Source organism: Canis lupus, chromosome 20, assembly GCF_011100685.1.
Source record: "Canis lupus familiaris isolate Mischka breed German Shepherd chromosome 20, alternate assembly UU_Cfam_GSD_1.0, whole genome shotgun sequence".
In the NCBI taxonomy this organism is placed as follows: domain Eukaryota; kingdom Metazoa; phylum Chordata; class Mammalia; order Carnivora; family Canidae; genus Canis; species Canis lupus.
Genome location: NC_049241.1, coordinates 93,862 through 113,849, shown reverse-complemented (window position 1 = coordinate 113,849; position 19,988 = coordinate 93,862). Strand labels below are relative to the sequence as shown.

At 39.0% G+C, this 19,988-nt stretch overlaps 1 protein-coding gene across 3 annotated transcripts in view; it reads left to right on the top strand.

Moving 5' to 3' along the window:
• ZNF197 (zinc finger protein 197) overlaps positions 1-19,988 on the top strand; it is a 51,135-nt gene that overhangs the window by 8,458 nt on the left and 22,689 nt on the right. The window contains exons 1-2 of one of the 3 annotated variants that reach the window (XM_038565404.1): positions 16,175-16,319; positions 17,343-17,424. The exons of 1 other annotated variant lie outside the window; for it this stretch is intronic. The gene's annotated coding sequence lies outside the window, so the exon portion shown is untranslated. Of the gene's footprint in view, positions 1-16,160; positions 16,320-17,342; positions 17,425-19,988 lie in introns of those variants that run through there. One more of the 3 variants, XM_038565403.1, reaches the window with a different exon arrangement.

Below are 19,988 nucleotides of genomic sequence, written 5' to 3'. Positions count from 1 at the left end.
TAACAAGGAAGAGAACTAGATTTTCAATAGGACGTGGTTTAAATGAATGATAGTCTATCTACTTGATGGTTTTGCAGCCATTATATAAACATCTTTAAAGAATATTTAATGCCATGGGGGAAAAATTTGTATAAAACAGAAGATAGAGAAAAAACAAGTTCGATCCAAATATTTGAAAAGCATTTACATATAGTAGAGAAATGGTTATGAAATAATACCAAACCAAAACATTGACAGTGATTATCATTGGGTGATAGAATTATAGGCTATTTCTATTTTCTTCTTTATACTTTTCTATGCATTTTAGATTTTCTACAATGAGAACATACTACTTTTATATTCAGGAAAGAAGTATAGTACTTTCTTTATTTTTTATTTTTTATTTATTTTTTTTAGTAATAAATTTATTTTTTATTGGTGTTCAATTTGCCAACATACAGAATAACACCCAGTGCTCATCCCATCAAGTGCCCCCCCTCAGTGCCCGTCACCCATTCACCCCCACCCCCTGCCCTCCTCCCCTTCCACTACCCCTAGTTTGTTCCCAGAGTTAGGAGTCTTCATGTTCTTTCTCCCTTTCTGATATTTCCTACCCATTTCTTCTCCCTTCCCTTCTATTCCCTTTCACTATTATTTATATTCCCCAAATGAATGAGACCATATAATGTTTCTCCTTCTCCGATTGACTTACTTCATTCAGCATAATACCCTCCAGTTCCATGCACATTGAAGCAAATGGTGGGTATTTGTCATTTCTAATGGCTGAGTAATATTCCATTGTATACATAAACCACATCTTCTTTATCCATTCATCTTTCGATGAACACCGAGGCTCCTTCCACAGTTTGGCTATTGTGGACATTGCTGCTAGAAACATCGGGGTGCAGGTGTCCTGGCGTTTCATTGCATCTGTATCTTTGGGGTAAATCCCCAGCAGTGCAATTGCTGGGTCATAGGGCAGGTCTATTTTTAACTCTTTTCCAAGATCTATAAAGAACTTATTAAACTCAACACCAAAGAAACAAACAATCCAATCATGAAATGGGCAAAAGACATGAACAGAAATCTCAGAGAGGAAGACATAGACATGGCCAGCACGCACGTGAGAAAATGCTGTGCATCACTTGCCATCAGGGAAATACAAATCAAAACCACAATGAGATACCACCTCACACCAGTGAGAATGGGGAAAATTAATAAGGCAGGAAACCACAAATGTTGGAGAGGATGCAGAGAAAAGGGAACCCTCTTACACTGTTGGTGGGAATGTGAAATGGTGCAGCCACTCTGGAAAACTGTGGAAGTTCCTCAAAGAGTTAAAAATAGTACAGTATTTTTTAAGTGCAACCAGAACATGTTCATTTTCACTTGACAGTGTTATGAAAGGCATGGAGAATATGGACCCTAAACTCATGGGATTCCACCCTAATACTGGTACTTGGTAGCAGTGGAACCATGAGCAAATCACTTCCTTTTAGAGCCTGTTTACTGTTTGTTAAATAATAAACACTAGTCATTGGTCTTTGCAGTTTTAAAATAAGCTGGCTGTATAGTTGTCAGCTGTTAGGTTAAAAGAACAGCAAAAATTTACTACATTCTCCTCTCCACAGTTGTAGAAGGATGTACAGATAATAGAGGCTTTATTTTTTAGGTATATGTCTACAAAACCAGAAAAAAATGTCCCCTTATGAAATTGAAACAATTGCAGGTTCAAAACTGTAAAGATGCAATGAGCATAATCTAAAACTAGGGGAAGACTCTGCCTTCTCATGTTATGTATAGTTTAGTAGCTAAAGGTGCAGACTTTGGAATCAGAGATAGGTGTTCTGATCCCAGATCTACCTCTCACCAACTTGTCAAGGTTGGTCAGGAAGTGAGGAAATGCTGAGTCTTTCTCCCTTTTATCATCTATAAAAACCTTTCTTAAGAGAAGGGAGGGATGCTGTGCAGTCAGTACTACAGGTGCTTACTAGCTTCCTCTGCATGTCTTTAAGTCCAGCCCTTTGAGAAGGCCTTAAACCAGTATTTTAAACTTCTAAGTCCTTGGCTCAAAATCCACCTGGGAACACTTAGAAAGAATCTGCCCATTTTTAAATGCAGTTGCCCCTCTTTCTTTGTATATGGTGAATTCCTAAGCCTAATGTCATTTGTTTTATGCATATAAGGATTATTGTTATCCCATTCAATTCTTATAACATTTGTACAAGATAATTGTGTCTTGGGGTTAGGTGACTGGCTACTTAGTGATTGGAGTCAGGATTTGAACTCAGATCTGAGGTTTAAGTCTGTGCTTTCTTCATTATACCACAGTGTCTCTGCCCACCGTGATGGTTCTATATGTGAGCAGGAGACCAGTTGTGATTCTCCTGAGTAGACACCTCTGTGAAAGGACATTGTATCTAAATAATTATTTGATCATGGTTTCATAAGGAAGATGCTATCTGTCTTCCCTAAGTTTGATTTATGGCTTGTCCCTGCACCTTGTAATTTAGTTTTAAGGATTATATATTTCTTCCTTGCTGTTACTGGAGACAAGGAAGCAGAAGGTTGTAAAGGGTATAGTGTGAAAAGAGATTGTTTGGTTTTGTCCTATTTTTATAGGATTGGTACATGGAATTTTGTGATGTAATAGTCCATCTTTGTTTGCGTGGTTATTCAAAAGAAGGTTGCTGGATTCAGGGATAGGACTGTTATATCACTGTTGAATAGGCACTTCCCTAAGAGTCTATGTGGACACAAGGGTAGAATAACCCACATATGGCAGTGGGTTACACTACTATAACACTAAGGGTCCTTCCATCATTTTCCTCTTGTCACATGTCCTTCTAAAATTAAGGGAGGCATTTGTAATTAGCATCCCATGCCTTTTGTTATGCCAGCCATCCTCACCTGCTGATTACCTATGTAGAAACTCCATTACTGATGTCTACTGGTGGCCGAAACTAAGAAAACAGTCAGTTGGCTTCTTTATACCTGTCAGAGGTTGTATTTTGAGCATTTATTATTACTGAGCAGAGTTGTTGATGCTTCTTGTATTACTGAGTAGGTATTCTCTAACCAAAACAATTTCCTATCACTGTGTCATAGTGCCTGAGATTCTTCCTTCAAATAGGCTCTCTTTTTCATCTTAAAAGACTTTTGTGATCTTCAAAAGTAAATACCTTCTGGAAGGATGCTGTGCCATTTCAAACCCAGAAATCTGAATACAGATCTTCACTTATCTTACCCCAGGCAAGGTAAGATAATAGACGCTCACCCGTTTTCTAAGCTGATACTTTTCTCAAGCTGCACAGGTAAATGCTGATAAGTGGTCCTCATACCCTTTCAGATAAATATTCCGTAGTATAATGTGAACTGATCATCCACCTTCCTCCAGGGACACTTTCAAGACTACCAGCTGTTTACTTCAGTCAGACTTGAATTATGTAGTTCTTATCATACTTTCAGGCTTTTTCATGACACACTCTGCACTCAGGATGTCTCTGTGTTTTTTCCAGTTACCTGTGCTAATGGAAACCAGTGCCTCCTCTGCGGCCACTCATTTGTTAGTTTTGGTCTCCCTCAACCCTGAGTTTATTTCCATTTTCCCCTATTTTCCATCAAAAACCCATTGCTAGACTACTGTGTATTGCCTATCCCTTTTTATGTTATCTACTGGCTTCTTGTGCACTCACACTTATTCATTTATGTTTTTAGTACCCTGAATATTCTTGAGGAATATGAAGAGGTGATATTTTTTAGCCACAGACATCCTGGTTGTGTAGAATTGCTCTTGTGTGGAATAGGAATATATATGTATCCTTTTAGTTGAGAAAGTGTGAAATAAAATCTCATTTTTTATAGCCTTGATTGAAGAGAAATATGAAAGACAAAGAATCTGCATAGAGAGAAGAGTTTCTCCTTAGGTTTAGAGATATAATATGTTATTGGTGGTGTGTACTGTATTAGGTCTTACTTGGAACTGAGAAGAAAATCAAACCAAAAAGGGGCTTAAATAGCTGAATAATTCTGTTGCATTTAAATCCTATAAGACTAAATTTTATTTTAGTTCGGTATCCTCAGTGACAGATTTCTTTTTTTTAATTTTTCCATTTAATATAAATAAATAAAATAGTATGCTCATGTTGTTAGATTGTTTTCTGAAACTGATTGTCTTTAATCACCTCTGATGTTATAAAACTGTTTTTGCAGGACATAGTTATAATTCCTCCAATAAATTCTGTTTTCATTCACTTGTTATAAATACCACTGAATTTTTTTATCTTGTTTCCTTTGTTCAGAGTGGGAAGAAAACAGTTCAGTTTGCTTTTCTTTAAGCAGCTGTTTTTGGAATGATGTGATTTTGCTTGTTTCTGATTTAAACGCAACACAAAGCTTGTTCTTTTCATACTCCTACTACATAAATCAGAGCTCCCTAGCCAACAGAAAGTGTCCTATAATTTCCTTAGAGGAATTGTTTAGCCAATTATTATCCGAGTCCCTTTCTCTGGGCCCATCTGTGTTTCAAATCTTTACCATTCCGTAGACCTCAGATGGCTATATAAAACCAGCCATGTTCCCTGAAGTCTGTTTCTGCTCCAGAAAGTATGTTTGTGAGTGGTATAAAGTGGTATAAAGGAGATAGCAGACTCCTTTCTGGGCATCATAGATAAGGACCTGACTAGTTCCCACTCTTCCCACTGACCATTTAAATGTACATGGTACAGTTTGACCACAGGGATTGTAGACATGCAAAAGCTATAACCAGTCTCTGAAACTAAGGCCAGTGGATTCCAAATTTGGGAACCACAGGAGGTAAAAGCACACACACAGATCAATTTCCAAGGCCCGCCAAATGTGGGCCAAGGTCCAGGAGTCTATATAAAACAACACTTTTGCAGTGGGAATTGAAAATTTTTCATTAGGAGCCTTGACTCTTTACCTCACTACTGTGATGATAGTCCATTTTTCCCTCAGAAGAACCTATAAATTACAAAATTATTAAGACATATATCAAAGTTTGTATAACCATGACAAATTAGCAACCAGTTTATGGAGTATGAAACAAAATGCTGTCACATTTGCAGTCTGTTTTACCACAAAATTGAGCAGAGATTAATGTCCTTAAAAGGCATAAAAGAACAGTAAGGCAAACTAGATAATTATAAAGCCCTTTGGCTGCAAAACAACCTAGAAATTCTGGATTAAATTTAAACATTCTTTTCAAGGGCTTTTGAGAAGGTGAAGTAAACACACAGAGCCTAAAGTAAATAGGAGGTGGAAGTCAGAAAGGTAAGTGGGTGATGATACTTTGGGTGCTGTGAGGCAGTTTGATGATATTGGTCACAAGGGACATAGATTTTACCTGCTGCAAGTGCAGAATTTGAATCTGTGGCCTTGCAAGAGGTGGAGAATTGGAAGTGAGATTTCCATAAGAATCCCAGATGTGTACTATACTCCCAGCGAAAGCATGCATTAGGAAAAGGTCAACCAGGAGCAGAGGAAAACATCAAGGAAGCTTGTGAGTTTTGTCATGGACTTTAAGTAGAAAATAAAAGCCTCTAATAATTAGTAGTCATGAGTCAATCCTCATGGTAATTTAGAGTTCAAATTTAGAAAACTCTAAACCAAGAAAGTAATATAAAAGTATGTATGTACATTTCCAAGTATTCTTGAATGGTTATTTAAAAGTTAGTGAATTTTTAAAAACTGAGTTATCTAATTAAACTGAGTTACCTAATTGTTTTAGGTTGTTTTTCAGGAAGTATGTATAGACAAAGGATAACATACAGCAAATTTATTAGAGAGTATTCTTGGATTAACACCCAAGAACACAGAACTACCAAACTAGTAGTAAGAGAAGTCCTCTGTGTTCCTTCAGACTCAATTAGACGGGTCTGTACTATCAGAAGTGCCTAGACCAGAGGAGAGAGGTCTGGGCTCATATGCCGCTTCAGCCAGTCACTCAGTACAAGCCCTGTCACACCACCGTAAAGGGAACCATGATCTTGGGTAAGGTAGGCTTCTTCAGCTGAGGATATAGTTCCTGGAGAGAACTGACAATTGAAGGCTTTCAGCCTGCCCTCCTGGGTGGAAGGATAGGGGACAATCCAGGGAAATCCAGACAGGGCAACACAATGTCCTCTGCCCTGATCATAATGCAATTATTAACTAATAATTAATTAATTAATTAAACCACATACATTTGGAAAGTAAACACATTTCTAAATAATCCATGATTTGAAGAAAACTTAATGAGAATGAGAAAATACTTAAACATGAATAAAACTGAAGGAGAGACTCCCTCTTCTGGCCATGTTAGAGTTAGAGGGACCAGAATTACATTCCTACCTGAAACTAGAATCCTAGACAAAATATATGAAACAATGATTTTGGTCCTATTGATATCAGTAACAAACATCAAGGATTTTTTATTTCTGATATAGAGAAACAAGTTAAGTGAGCCATATGTGCCCCAGTTTATTGCCTTAAGAAAGTCCCCAGGCGGGCAGCCCCGGTGGCACAGCGGTTTAGCGCCGCCTGCAGCTTGGGGTGTGATCCTGGTAGACCCGGGATCGAGTCCCACGTCAGGCTCCCTGCATGGAGCCTGCTTCTCCCTTTGCCTGTGTCTCTGCCTCTCTCTCTGTGTCTCTCATGAATAAATAAAATAAAATTAAAAAGAAAAAAAAAGTTCCCAGGCATCCCCAGGCAGTAGCATAAGGAGAGGGAGCTGGTGGAGTCTGGTGAAATTCTTGAGTTGACGAGAGAGCTGAGAATCCAAGAAGACCAAGGCAGGTAGGGTTCACAAGATAGTACTGGAGGAGAGAGAACTATGCAGAGATATCTGGAGATCTGTGAATGGTCAGGATATTCAGCAGAGTACTGATGGGCACATTATATGAGGAAACTTATCTAAGGCCAGGGGGGTGGCGGGGGGAACATTCCAAAGGATTGGAGTGAACAGTTCCAGGCACAGAAACAAGGTAAGAAATACTGTCTTGCCATGAGTCAGACACAATTCCTTTGTGCATTGGGTAAACTACTCAGAAGGGTCTTGCCTCGGTAGTGTAGAGCAATAAACCTAGAATAAATCTGAAGAAAATTACTACAAGGTGCATCACAAATTTCTCAAAAACAGTCAAGAGAAAATTATAAAAACAGTGCAGAGGAAAAAGATAGGGATTACAACAGGTTTCTTTCTCCCTTCCCTTCCCTTCCCTTCCCTTCCCTTTTTATTGACGGGAGTAAGGGAGGGAGGCGAGGGAGGGGGGGAGGTATGGTCTGGGGCATGTATGGAGTGGGGAGTGACGGCGGGAGGGCTGTTTAGCGGAGGGCTGTTCTTCTTTCTTTCTTTCTTTCTTTCTTTCTTTCTTTCTTTCTTGTCTTCTTTCCCTCCCTTCCTTCCTTCCTTCCTTCCTTCCTTCCTTCCTTCCTTCCTTCCTTCCTTTCTTTCTTTCTTTTCTCTCTTTCTTTTTTTAAGATTTTATTTATTGGGAACCCCCAGTGGCTCAGTGATTTAGCGCCACCTTCAGCCCAGGGCATGATCCTGGAGACCCGGGATCGAGTCCCACATCCGGCTCCCTGCATGGAGCCTGCTTCTCCCTCGGCCTCGCTCTCTCTCTCTTAAATAAATAAATAAATAAATAAATAAATAAATAAATAAATAAATAAATAAATAAATAAATAAAATCTTTATTCATGAGAGACACAGAGAGAGAGAGAGAAGCAGAGACACCGGCAGAGGGAGAAGCCGCTCTCTCAAATTGATAAATAAATAAAATCTTTATTCATGAGAGACACAGAGAGAGAGAGAAGCAGAGACACAGGCAGAGGGAGAAACAGGCTTCCTGCATAGCTTTTTAAAAAAGTTTAAGTTATCTACACCCAATTTGAGCTCAAACTCAAAACCATGAAATAAAGAGCTGGATGCATTTCTCCTTGAGCCAGCCAGGTGCCCCTGTCTTACATTTTGGACTGTTGTGTTGGGCTGTCCTGTGCATTATACGAAACTTAGCAGCACCCATGGCTTCTACCCACTAGATGCCAGTATCACCATACCTCTGTTGTTTCAAAAATATCTAGATAATAGCCCCCAGGGGAGAACCATTACTAAGTAAGTTGAGTACCACTGCTATACAGAAAATGGTATAATGTCACTTGAAGGTAGACTGATGAAGATCCCAAAGCAATCATTAAAATAACAAAACAGGGGGATCCCTGGGTGGCTCAGCGGTTTAGTGCCTGCCTTTGGCCCAGGGCGTGATCCTGGAGATTCGGGATCGAGTCCCACGTCGGGCTCCCAGTGCATGGAGCCTGCTTTTCCCTCTGCCTCTCTCTCTCTCTCTCTCTCTCTGTGTGTGTGTGTGACTATCATAAATAAATAAAAATTAAAAAAAAAATAACAAAACAGGGACACCCGGGTGGCTCACTGGTTTAGCCTCTGCCTTCCATTCAGGTTGTGATCCTGGGGACCTGGGATTGAGTCCCGCATCGGGCTCCCTGCATGGAGCCTGTTTCTCCCTCTGCCCATGTCTCTGCTTCTCTCTGTAGGTCTCTCATGAGTGAATAAATAGAATCTTAAAAAAAAAGTTTTAGTTATTAATAAAAAGATAAAATTGCATAGAATTATATACCCACCAATTAGCATATCCAAAGTTGGTGAACCTGAATAAGCTCTGTGGATTGTACCATTCAATTTCCTGGTTGAATTGATAGATATTGTGCTCTAGTTATGCAAGATGTGACCATTGGACGAAGCTGGGTGAAAGATACATAGGAATTCACCGTACTTTTTAATTTCCTGTTATTTTCCCCAAAAAAAAGTTTAAAAAAGAAAAATAAATACGACTGATTGCAGCTTAATTCCATCTTATGAAAACAAAATTCCATCTTATGTATGCTATGAACATATGTGTAATTATATATTTTAAAAAGCTATTTGATAATGGAAAGTTTACAGTATCTAAAGTGCTCATACTCCTAACTCTGGGAAACGAACTAGGGGTGGTGGGAGGGGAGGTGGGCGGGGGGTGGGGGTGACTGGATGATGGGCACTGAGGGGGGCACTTGATGGGATGAGCACTGGGTGTTATTCTATATGTTGGCAAATTGAACAGCAATAAAAAATAAATTTATTAAAGAAAAAACTTAAAGGGCTCATAAAGTTATTCCAAGTAAATCCAAAAGAAGTTAATGAAGTTAGTTTTTTCCATGCTATCATACTGAGTTAATAAAATATATGTTTTATACACAAACAGGTCATTTCCTAATGAAAAGGGGTCAATTCATCAAGAGTACCTGATCTTAAACATTGATATATTTAAAAGCAGTTTTAAAATACACAGAGTAAAAACTGATAGAACTGTAAGGAGAAATAGACAAGCCCACGTACATAGCAGATTTCAATACATCTTTCTCAAATGATAGAATATATAGAAAACAAAGATACAGATCTGAGCAATACTACCAACCAACTTGACCAATAGACATTTAACACTAGCCAGCAACAACAGAACATACCACCATGGAATTCAATTAGAATTGGTAACAGAAAGATCCCTATAAATCCTCAACTATTTGAAACTAAATTACACAAATGAAATCTTGACTCCAAAGATGAAATTAAGAAATATATATAGAAAGCATTTTGAATTGACTCAGAAAAAAAAAAAACATCAAAATTTATGGAACATTGTTAAAGCAGTAGAGGGACATTATAGCACTAAATGTGTATTAGGAAAGAGGAAAGGTTAAGCAACTAGAATAAGAGCAAATTAGAATCAAAGTAAGAAGAAATGAAATAATAAGGTCAGAGTGGAAAACTTAAAAACAGGAAATCTATAGAGAAAATCAATGAAAGCCAAAATGATTATTTTTTAAAAATCAATAAATTTGATAAACCTCCAGCAAGATTAACTAAAGAGGAGACTCAAAGTACCTGTATCAGGATTGAAAAAGATGATATCAATTAGATGAGATTCTTACACCAATTAAAGGGATAAATTGTGTGATGGTTAACTATTTTGAACTTGTCTGGGCTAAGAGATGCCAGATAGTTAAGATATTGTTTCTGGGTATGTGTGAGGTTATTTCCAGAAGAGATTAGCATTTGAATTGGGAAACTCCTGGAGTTAGGAAGGGTTCCAATAGTTTGGTTGACTGGCTGAAACACAAACCAAAGATAGTCCCCTGTGAATGAAATGGAAATGCCCAATCTCCCTTTAATTTGGAGGAAGGAATTTAAAGGCTTAGAGAGGGATACCTGGGTGGTTCAGTGGTTGAATGTCTGCCAAAATACAAATATTGGCTCAGTTGATGATCCTAGGGTCCTGGGATTCAGTCCTGCACCGAGGTCCCCGAAGGGAGCCTGCTTCTCCCTCTGCCTCTGCCTCTTTGTGTCTCTCATGAAATAAATGAAATCTTAAAAAAAAAAAAAAGGCTTAGAGAGATTGCAATGTTCAGAGTGGACTTGTCATTTAAACTGTACTCACCAACCCTGGGTGGGTCCATAAGATGAACTTCTTGTCTTTCTGCTTCTTTAAAAGACATAAAATTACATAAAATAATAATTATGATAATAATAGCACAAAGAGGGGGAAGGAAATAGAGCTATGCAGGCAGCAGTTCTGTATCTCACTGGAAGTTACTGTAAATCTGAAGTAGATTCTCATAGCTTAAGATATAAAGAACAGCCACTAAGTAATAATGTAAAAATTGCAATGAAAAAAATCATTAAGGGAATTAACATACTAGAATATTCACTTAATGCAAAAGAAGGAAGATAAGAGAAACAAGACATGAGATGTATGAAAAATAAAAAGTAAAATGGAAAATATAAATCAAACTATACCAATAATAACATTACTTTTTTTAAATTTAAATTCAATTTACTTATAGTGTACTAGTAGTTTCAGGAGTAGAATACAGTGATTCATCAGTTGCATATAACACCCAGTTGCTCATGACATCAAGTGCGCTCCTTAATGCCCATCACCTAGTTACCCCATCCCTCTACCCCACTCCCTTCCAGCAACCCTCAGTTTGTTTACAGTTAAGAGGCTCTTATGGTTTGCCTCCCTCTCTGTTTTTATTTTTCCTTCCCTTCCCCTATATTCATCTGTTTTGTTTCTGATATTCCACATATGAGTGAAATCATATGGTATTTGTTTTCTGACTAACTTGTTTTGCTTAGCATAATACTCTCTAGTTCAATCCACAGTGTTGCAAATGGCAAGATTTCATTCTTTTTGATGTAATGTTCCATTGTATATATACGTAATACACTTCTTATCCATTCATCTATTGATGTACTTTTTCCATATTTTGGCTATTGTGAACGTTGCTGTTATAAACATTGGGGTGCATATGCCCCTTCAAAGCACTATTTTTGTATCCCTTGGATAAATAGAGTACACACCAATAATGACATTGACTATGAATGGGTTAAGCAATCAAATAAAAAAGGAGAGAAATTAGACTGGATAAAGAAACAATATATGTATATATTTCTATAGGAGACCCACTTTAGTTTCAAAGATACAAATAGATTAAATGTGAAAGGATAGAAAAAGATCTATCATGCAAAGAGCAATCATAAGAAAACTGGAATGGCTGTACTAATAACAGACAAAATAGACTTTGCAACAGGAAAAAGGTCATTAAAGATGAAGAGGCACATCTCATAATGATATAAAATGAGATGAGTTAATCCATCAGGAAGATAATTATATATGCATCTAATAAAAGACTGCCAAAATATATGAAGGAAAAACTGATAGGAACGAAAAAAGAAATAGACACTTTAATTAGTTGGAAACCTTATTTTCAGGAATAGATGGAACTGCAGGTATTATGCTAAGTATAAATAAATTGATCAGAAAAAGAGAATTCTATGGTTTCATTCATATGTGGACTATAAGAAATAGTGTATAGTGTACAGGAACATAGGGAGGGAGGGAAAACTGAATGGGGAAAAATCAGAGAAGGAGACAAACCATGTGAGACTCTTAACTCTGGGAAACCAACTGCGGGTTGCTGAAGGGGAGCAGGTTGGGGGATGGGGTAAATGGATGATGGGCATTAAGGAGGGCACGTGATGTGATGAGCACTGGGTGTTAGATGCAACTGATGAATTATTAAATACTAATACATTACTAAAACTAATGATATATTATATGTTGGCAAAATGAATTTAAATAAAAAGAAAAATCAGGGAAGATCAACAAGGAAATGGAGGACTTGAACACTTTATGCAAAGAGACTTAACATACAACTTTAGGACACTCCATCTAAGGACAGCATAATATACATTTCTCTCAAGTTCACACAGAACATTCTCCAGGATAGACCATATACTAGGCCATAAAACGAATGTCAATACTTTTAAAAGGATTGAAATAATAAAGTATGTTCTCTGATCATAATGCAACTTAACTGCAACACTCTCTAAAAAACAAAACAAAACAAAAAAACCCTCAAGAATATTTATAGGAACAAAATATACCCATCCCTCAACAAAATAAAATTCAAAATATATAGCATACACTTATTACCAGGCATGCAACAAACAGGAAATACAACCTGTATTTACAGACACACAAAAATCAATCCGTCAAAACTGACCCGGAACTGATACAGGTATTAGAATCAACCATCAAGCATATTAAAAACGGTTATAACTATAAATCACATAATCAAAAATCTAGAGGAAAGATAGAACTTTCAGACATAGAAGAAATTAAAAAGACCCAAACTGAACTTCTGGACATGAAAATTACAATGTCTGAGATAAAAAATACATTGGATGGAAATTTCTGCCTGATAATTTTACCACACTTATTACATTCATAGTTTCTTTTCATTGTGGATTGTCTAATGCCCACTTAAGGGGTGAGTTCTGCTTAATAGATTTGCCACATTCACCACATAGAGTTCAGAACTCCTTGATGCTCAGAAGGAATATTAGGATGTTCCCAAGGTTCTTTATATTCAGCAAATCCATATTTTTGTGTTCTTAAGATTCTTTGTCCATTACTTCCAAGAATCACTTTCCAGTCTACTTCCTTCTTAATGTGAGAGTTGGCTTCTAGTTTCTCTAGAATATCTTTATGGGCATCTAGCTGCTTCCCCCAGGAACCATCTCACAGAGTCCTCCTGATGTACCATTAGATGATTCTGATCTTTTAAAAATTTCCTTCTTTGGAGCCAACTGTGAACTCTGCATCCAGTTCTCATCTGCTACCAAAAGGCTACTTTTTGTCCTGTGGTGGAAACAGAATCATCAAGAAACCTATACTTCTAAACAAAAACAAAAACCTTCACATTATTGGTAAGGAATGAAGTGACACATTGAGAACAAGAGGGAAAATTGGAAAGAGCTCATTTTTTTTTCTTCAGGGACAGAAAAAAATAGAAAAGGGAAAGTTGATCAATTCAGGGGAGTAGAAGAGAGATCAGGACAGACAAATGTTGAACCGTCACAGTCAAGTTAGAAGGGCAACTGAAAAGCAAGAGACAAGGTTGTGGTGTGTGATCTTACAGAAGTAATCTCCTTAGTAAAATGATTAACTCTAAGGTCCTTTCCAACCATGACATCATATAGTACCACGGCTCTCACAGAAGATGTTGGGGAGACAAAGAGGTAGCAAGCACCTCAAGTCAAATATGGGAGATTACAGAGTAATCATGGTAATGGTTGTGAAACATGAAAATGTTGATTCCTTTCATCAAATTTTAACCAGGGCCACATACTGTTTTGCATTTTAGTATGTGAGAAGTTGAAGATATCTGAATCCTTGACTGTTAAGCCCACCTTCTCCGTAGTTGATTACTGTCCTTGTCTAGTCAATCACAGAATCTACCTTGCCTAAAGGCCTCTTCCAGAAGGCTTTCCTGATCCAGTTTTGGCTGAGGGGAAGCTGGGGTAACCATACTTTTTGTCAAGTGACCCTACTTATTCCATAATGAACCACAGGTGATAGGACCAGAGCCAGGCACTAGATCCATGTATAACTTATCTCTAGGCTAATTATCAGCTTCTGCTATGACTTGTGTGTGTGTGGCAGGGGTTGGGGGGGGGGAAACTCTGCCCAAACAGATGTTTAATGACTGAGCCAACTGGAATACCTCTCTATGGAAATTCTGAATCAGAAGTAGAACAAAAATAAGAAAGTTAAAAGTAGGAACTGAGGGCAGCCTGGGTGGCTCAGCAGTTTGGCGCCTGCCTTCAGCCCAGGGCGTGATCCTGGAGACCCCGGATCGAGTCCCATATCAAGCTCCCTGTGTGGAGCCTGTGTCTCCTTCTGCCTGTGTCTCTGCCTCTCTCTCTCTCTCTCTCCCCCTTTCTCTGTCTCTCATGAATAAATAAATAAAATCTTTAAAAAAAAAAGTAGGAACTGAAGATGAAATGATGTATGGAAAGAAGCTAAGCCGTTAGGAGCCACAGCAAATAAAGTATGATTTATTTGAACAGAAACTGAAATAAAGAACTTATTTGAGGGACAGAAGATTTTTCACAGTTGAGCAGCAGTGAGAAAAGTAGAGAGAAAACCAACATATATGGAGCAACTAAGTTACATTCACAGTGGAACACTGGCCTAAAGATTCATTTATTTTTGTTGTTGAGGCTCCCAGACTGCTATTCATGGGGGTGCATTCTCCACAAGAACCTGTTTCTCACAGTGTCTTCTGACTGGTTGGGCTTGGATCACTTCTCATAATGGTAAGAAATTTTAACCATAGACCCCTCTTTGACCAGGGATGCTTCCTTTTCCTCATTACTGTATCATTCAGGAGGATGAGATGTGTTAATAAAGCTTGCTAATATGTGTCGCTGTGTAAAGTCCTGTCTAACTTTGAAGTTAAAGAATTGGCTCCTGGATCCTCTGGAACAAAATAATTAGTCTCCAATCAGACTGATACAGGGGCGTTCACAAAATTGGGCATTGTGGAAGGACACACTCTTATTTGAATCTAGGATGTTGATTGTAAGTTTAGGTTTCTCCAAAAGCAGAGCCTAATGCCACAAGGACTTAGGGGTAGATAGGTTATTTGGGAGGTGATCCCAAGAAGCAGAAGGGAGGGAGCAGGAAGACTAAGATGGGCAACAGAGGAAAAGCCGATAAAGTGTGAGTTATTGAGTGGTTCCACTGTGAGCAACTAAGGCTCAATGTCACTTGGGGCCCCCTAAGAATCACGTAGGACAGAGCTGAGAATTTGCTGTCAAAGCACAGGAAGCTTGGGCATTTATGCACTAATTGCTATTTGTCATTCTTTTAGGGTTGCCCTTGAGGCTGTTATTCTCACCCACATCTTCCAGGCAGTTCCTGAGACAGGGCTGGCAGAGCAAGCCCAGAGGCAAAACAGACTGAGATGTCACAATGCACACTAGAGATGGAAGGCTGTCAGGATGGATAGAACCATTCCTCAAGAGTTGCACAAAAATCACAGGTAGGCAGAGATGACTGTGGTAGAGAGCACAGATGGCATCTTCTTCTGGTAACAAGCAAAAGCTGCTTTTAATATTTGACTCAAAGAATTTAGTGTTTAGAAATAATCCCTTCATCTGTGTAGTAACGACTTCCATTATTTTCCAGTACCCAAAAGAAAAGTATCTGCACAATGTGTTGGAATATGAAAGGCCTCAGTTACATTTTGCTCTGCTTCCCAGCCACTTTTTTTTTTTTTTTTTTTAAGATTTTATTTATTTATTCATGAGAGACAGGCAGAGGGAGATGTAGGCTCCATGCAGGGAACCGATGTGGAACTCAATCCCAGGACCCCAGGGCCAAAGGCAGGCGCTAAACCGCTGAGCCACCTAGGGATCCCATTCCCAGCCACTTCTAAGGCTAGGAAATACTAGACTGATTTCAGGACCACCGCCTTTGGGCCTCTTCAAAGCAGTGTCCTCAAGAGCCACGACCCTCTATATAGAAGTCCAGGTGGTACAGGTGAAGATAGTAGGTCCAACTCATTTAGGAGGTAATTCAGCGTCCTGAGGGCCCGGGCCATGTTAGTCACCTTTGCATCCTCCCAAGTCTGGAGTGCCACAGCTCCCACCCCTTTGTTGGGAGGAGGAAAACCCCAGGGCTCAGAAGCTCGGCCACTCCCGCCTCCTCAGGCCAAAACAAGGAACCATAGAGACGAGGCTTCGCAGAGAGCAGGGGAGCGGGGCGGGGCTGGTAACCGCCGGAAGTGGCGGCGGCCGCCGGAAGTCGCGGTGCCTGCAGGTCGGCCATTGCTCGGAACCGCGGCTGCCTTCGCGTGGGGTTTTTGTGTCCTCTGTCGGCGTCCCAGCGCCCGGGCGGCAGTGCCCAGAGCCAGAGGCACAGTGGGAATTCCCGGTGAGCGCGGTGGGCTCGGGTCGGGTGGGGTGGCGCGGAGGGCGGCCTGAAGCTCCCTCGGGCGGTGCTGACTCCCGGCGCGGTCCCCGCCAGCTTGGTGTTGGGTAGACGCCCTGGCCCTGACCTGGGCAGGTGCTGGCTTGGGGCAGGTAGTGAAGGCGGCGCCTCAGAGCCGCGCTGTGTGTGTGTGTGCTGCTGGAGTCAGGCGTGGAGGAAAGCTGCCTCAGGAGCCAGGCCTTTCTGCTTTTCTTCAGTCTTCTCTGAGACTTACAGCTTGAGACATTCCTAGAGCGATGACAACCAGACTCCTGGGGACTTCTTATCGTAGGGATGGAATAATTTCCATCTTTTAATTTTGCATGATATTTAAGAAGCAAACTTAGATCACTCATACCACCATTACTTAAGGGAGTATTATTTTTTATTCATTTGAGAGAGACAGCACAAGCAGGGAGGCTGAGGCGGGGGGGGGGGCGGGGGGGAGCCGACCCCCGCTGAGTAGGGCGTGGGACTTGGAGCTGGAGCCCAGCGCCTGGAGATCTGGACCTGAGCCTGAGGCCGACACTCAACCATCTGAGCCATGAGCCACCCAGGTGCCCCAAGGGAGCATATTTTAATGCTAAGTCCTGGCACCGTAAACTCAGAATGAAAGCCATTCTTTGCAAGAAAGGTTATTGCAAACTTCTGTCAGTGATTATGTACAATTACTGTATTTTTCATTTTACAATTTGCCAGATTAAATCTTTATAACGAACTAGTGTTTGGAAACTATTACTTTAGAATGGATGTTGTTTGGCCTTAAAAAGTCTTTAGGTTGGTTTGGTTGGCTCTGTATTTTGACAGTTAATGCATAATGCTGCTATAAACATCTGTGTGCAGATTTTGTATGGACATTTGTTCTTGACCTTTTAATAAATACCAAGGAGCACAATTGCTAGATTGTGTGGAAAAGAGTTGTTTAGTTTTGCAAGAAATGCCGACCTATCTTCCAAAGTTCGCTGTACCATTTTGCATTTCCACCAGTAATGAATGAGAGTTCCTGTTGCTTCACATCCTCACCAGCATTTGGAATTGTCAGTCTTCTGGATTTTGGCCATCTTAATAGGTGTGTGGCAATACCTTGTTGTTTTAACTTGCATTTCCCTGATGACGTGATGTGAACCATCTCTTCATGTTCTTGTTTAGAACCTGTACATCTTTTTTGGTAAGGTGTCTGTTTTTTTGTTTTTTAAGATTTGTATTGATTTACTTGTGAAAGACACAGGCAGAAACACAGGCAGAGGGAGAACCCGGTTCCCCACATGAAGCCTGATGCAGGACCCCAGGATCATGACCTGATCCAAAGACAGACACTCAACCACAGAGCCACCCAGGCGTCCACGGTGAGGTGTCTTAAAGTCTTTGGGCTATTTTTAAATTGAGTTGTTTTCTTATTGTTGAGTTTTAAGAGTTCTTTGCATATGAAGTACACAAAGGATAACAGTCCTTTATCAGACATGCATGTCTTTTGCAAATATTTTTCTCAGCTTGTGGCTTGCCTTCTCAAGCTCTGAACAGTGTTTTTCACACAGCAGAATTTTTAAAATTCTATCAAAGTCCATCTTACTGTTTTTTTTTCTTCATGAATTACATCTTTGTGTTGTATCTAAAAAGTTACCACCATACCCAAGATCATTTAGGTTTTCCCTTGTTATCTTTTACGAGTTTTATAGTTTTGCATTTCACATTGAGACCCATTTTGATTTAATTTTTGTGAAGGGTGGAAGGTTTGTGTCTAGTTTTTGTTTTGTTTTTTGTTATTTTGCATGTGGATGTCCAGTTATAGTGTCTTGGCACTATTTGTCAAAAAGACTCTCTTTGTTCCACTGTATTGCCTTTGCTCCTTTATCAGTAACAGTTGCTATATTTACGTGGATTTGTTTCTGGGCTCTCTATTCTGTTTCATTAATTTGTATATTATTTCACCAATACCACACTATCTTAATTACTATAGTTTTATCATAATTCTTTATGTTGTGTGGTATCAGTCCTTTTTAACTTTTTTATTCTCCTTCAATGTCATGTTGACTATTCTGGGTCTTTTGCCTCATATAAACTTAAGAGTGAGTTTGTCGGTATCCACAAAATAACTTGATATTGTAATGGAAATTGCGTTGAACTATAAATAGGAAAGAACTGGCACTTTGGCAATATTGAATCTTTCTGTCTGTGAACATGGGATAGAAATCCTTTTTGAAAGTTCTTTCTGTAGTCCCCAGATCAATTACGAAGAATTCCTCAGGTTTTCTCAATTATTTTATTCCTATTGCTACTTAGTTTAGAACTTAATCATTTGTTTAGACCGCTGTAAAAACTTTCCTGGCCTTCCTGAGATCCAGTCTTCCCTCTCCCATCATCCCTCCCATATAGATTTTTGACCCTGTTAGTTAATACTTAATTCATGCCTAGAGTTAGAAAGGCCTTTCTAACTGTGACACAAAACCTAGAGCCATTAGAAAGAGATTGGTTGCATGGCAAGACAAATACAGATAAGATAAAATCACATGAGATACATGGCAGAGACATGACAAAAGGAAAAAATTTGCCACGTCCCATTGTAACAAAGGACTAATTTTCTTATAATGTAAAGAGTTACACATTAACAAGACCAAACATTCCAATAGAAACATGAGCAAAAGATATGAATAGTTAACAGAAAATAAAATATAAATGACTCATAAAAATACTCTCATTCACTCAAAATCCAAGTTAGATTTGGTGAAGGAGTAAGGAGAAAGGCACTCCCATACTGCTCATTCTTGGAGTGTAAATTGTAAATTCATCCAGGCCCAAAGAAGGAGTAATTAGGCAATATCAAAATTATAAAGTCATGGGGCATCTGGGTGGCTCCGTCAGCTGGGCATCTGATTTCTGCTAAAGTCATGATCTCAGGGTACTATGTTTGAGCCCCATGTCAGGTTTTCTGCTAAGTGGAGAGTCAGCTTCAGCATCTCCTCTCTGCCCCTCCCCCTGCTCATGTACACATGCTGTATCAAATCTAATACGTATATATATACACATACATATATATATGTGTGTATGTATATATAAAATATTTATGTGTGTGTATATATATAATCATATAAATTTGATCCAGCAATTCTTTGAGGAACTTTTCATGTATATGCCTGCACACATGCTAATTGATGTATGCTCAAGGTTTTTCATGATAATATTGTTTTTAATAAGAAAAGATGAGATTTACCTGCCCATCTATGATGGAGTAGGTAAATAAATTATACTACAGTAAAAAGGGGTTATGTGTGACAGGAAAAATCTCTAAGATACATTTTTTTTTTTTTTTATGATTTGATTTTTAAATAATCTCTACACTCAGTATGGGGCTCAAATTCACAACTGTGACAATCAAGAGTCACATGCTGCACTGACTGACCCAGCCAGACAGCCCTAAGATAGAGTGCTGAGGAAAAAAAGACGCAATATGGGATTCATGGTGTTCTACCATTTATGGGGGTGGAAAAGATACAAAGCAATACATATTATACTTAATTGTGTAAACATAAATAGTTGGAAAGATAGTAAGAAACTAATGGGGAGAGGGAAACTTTACACAGTATGCATTTTATAATTTTTCTTTTTTCTTTAAAGATTTTATTTATTAGAGAGCAG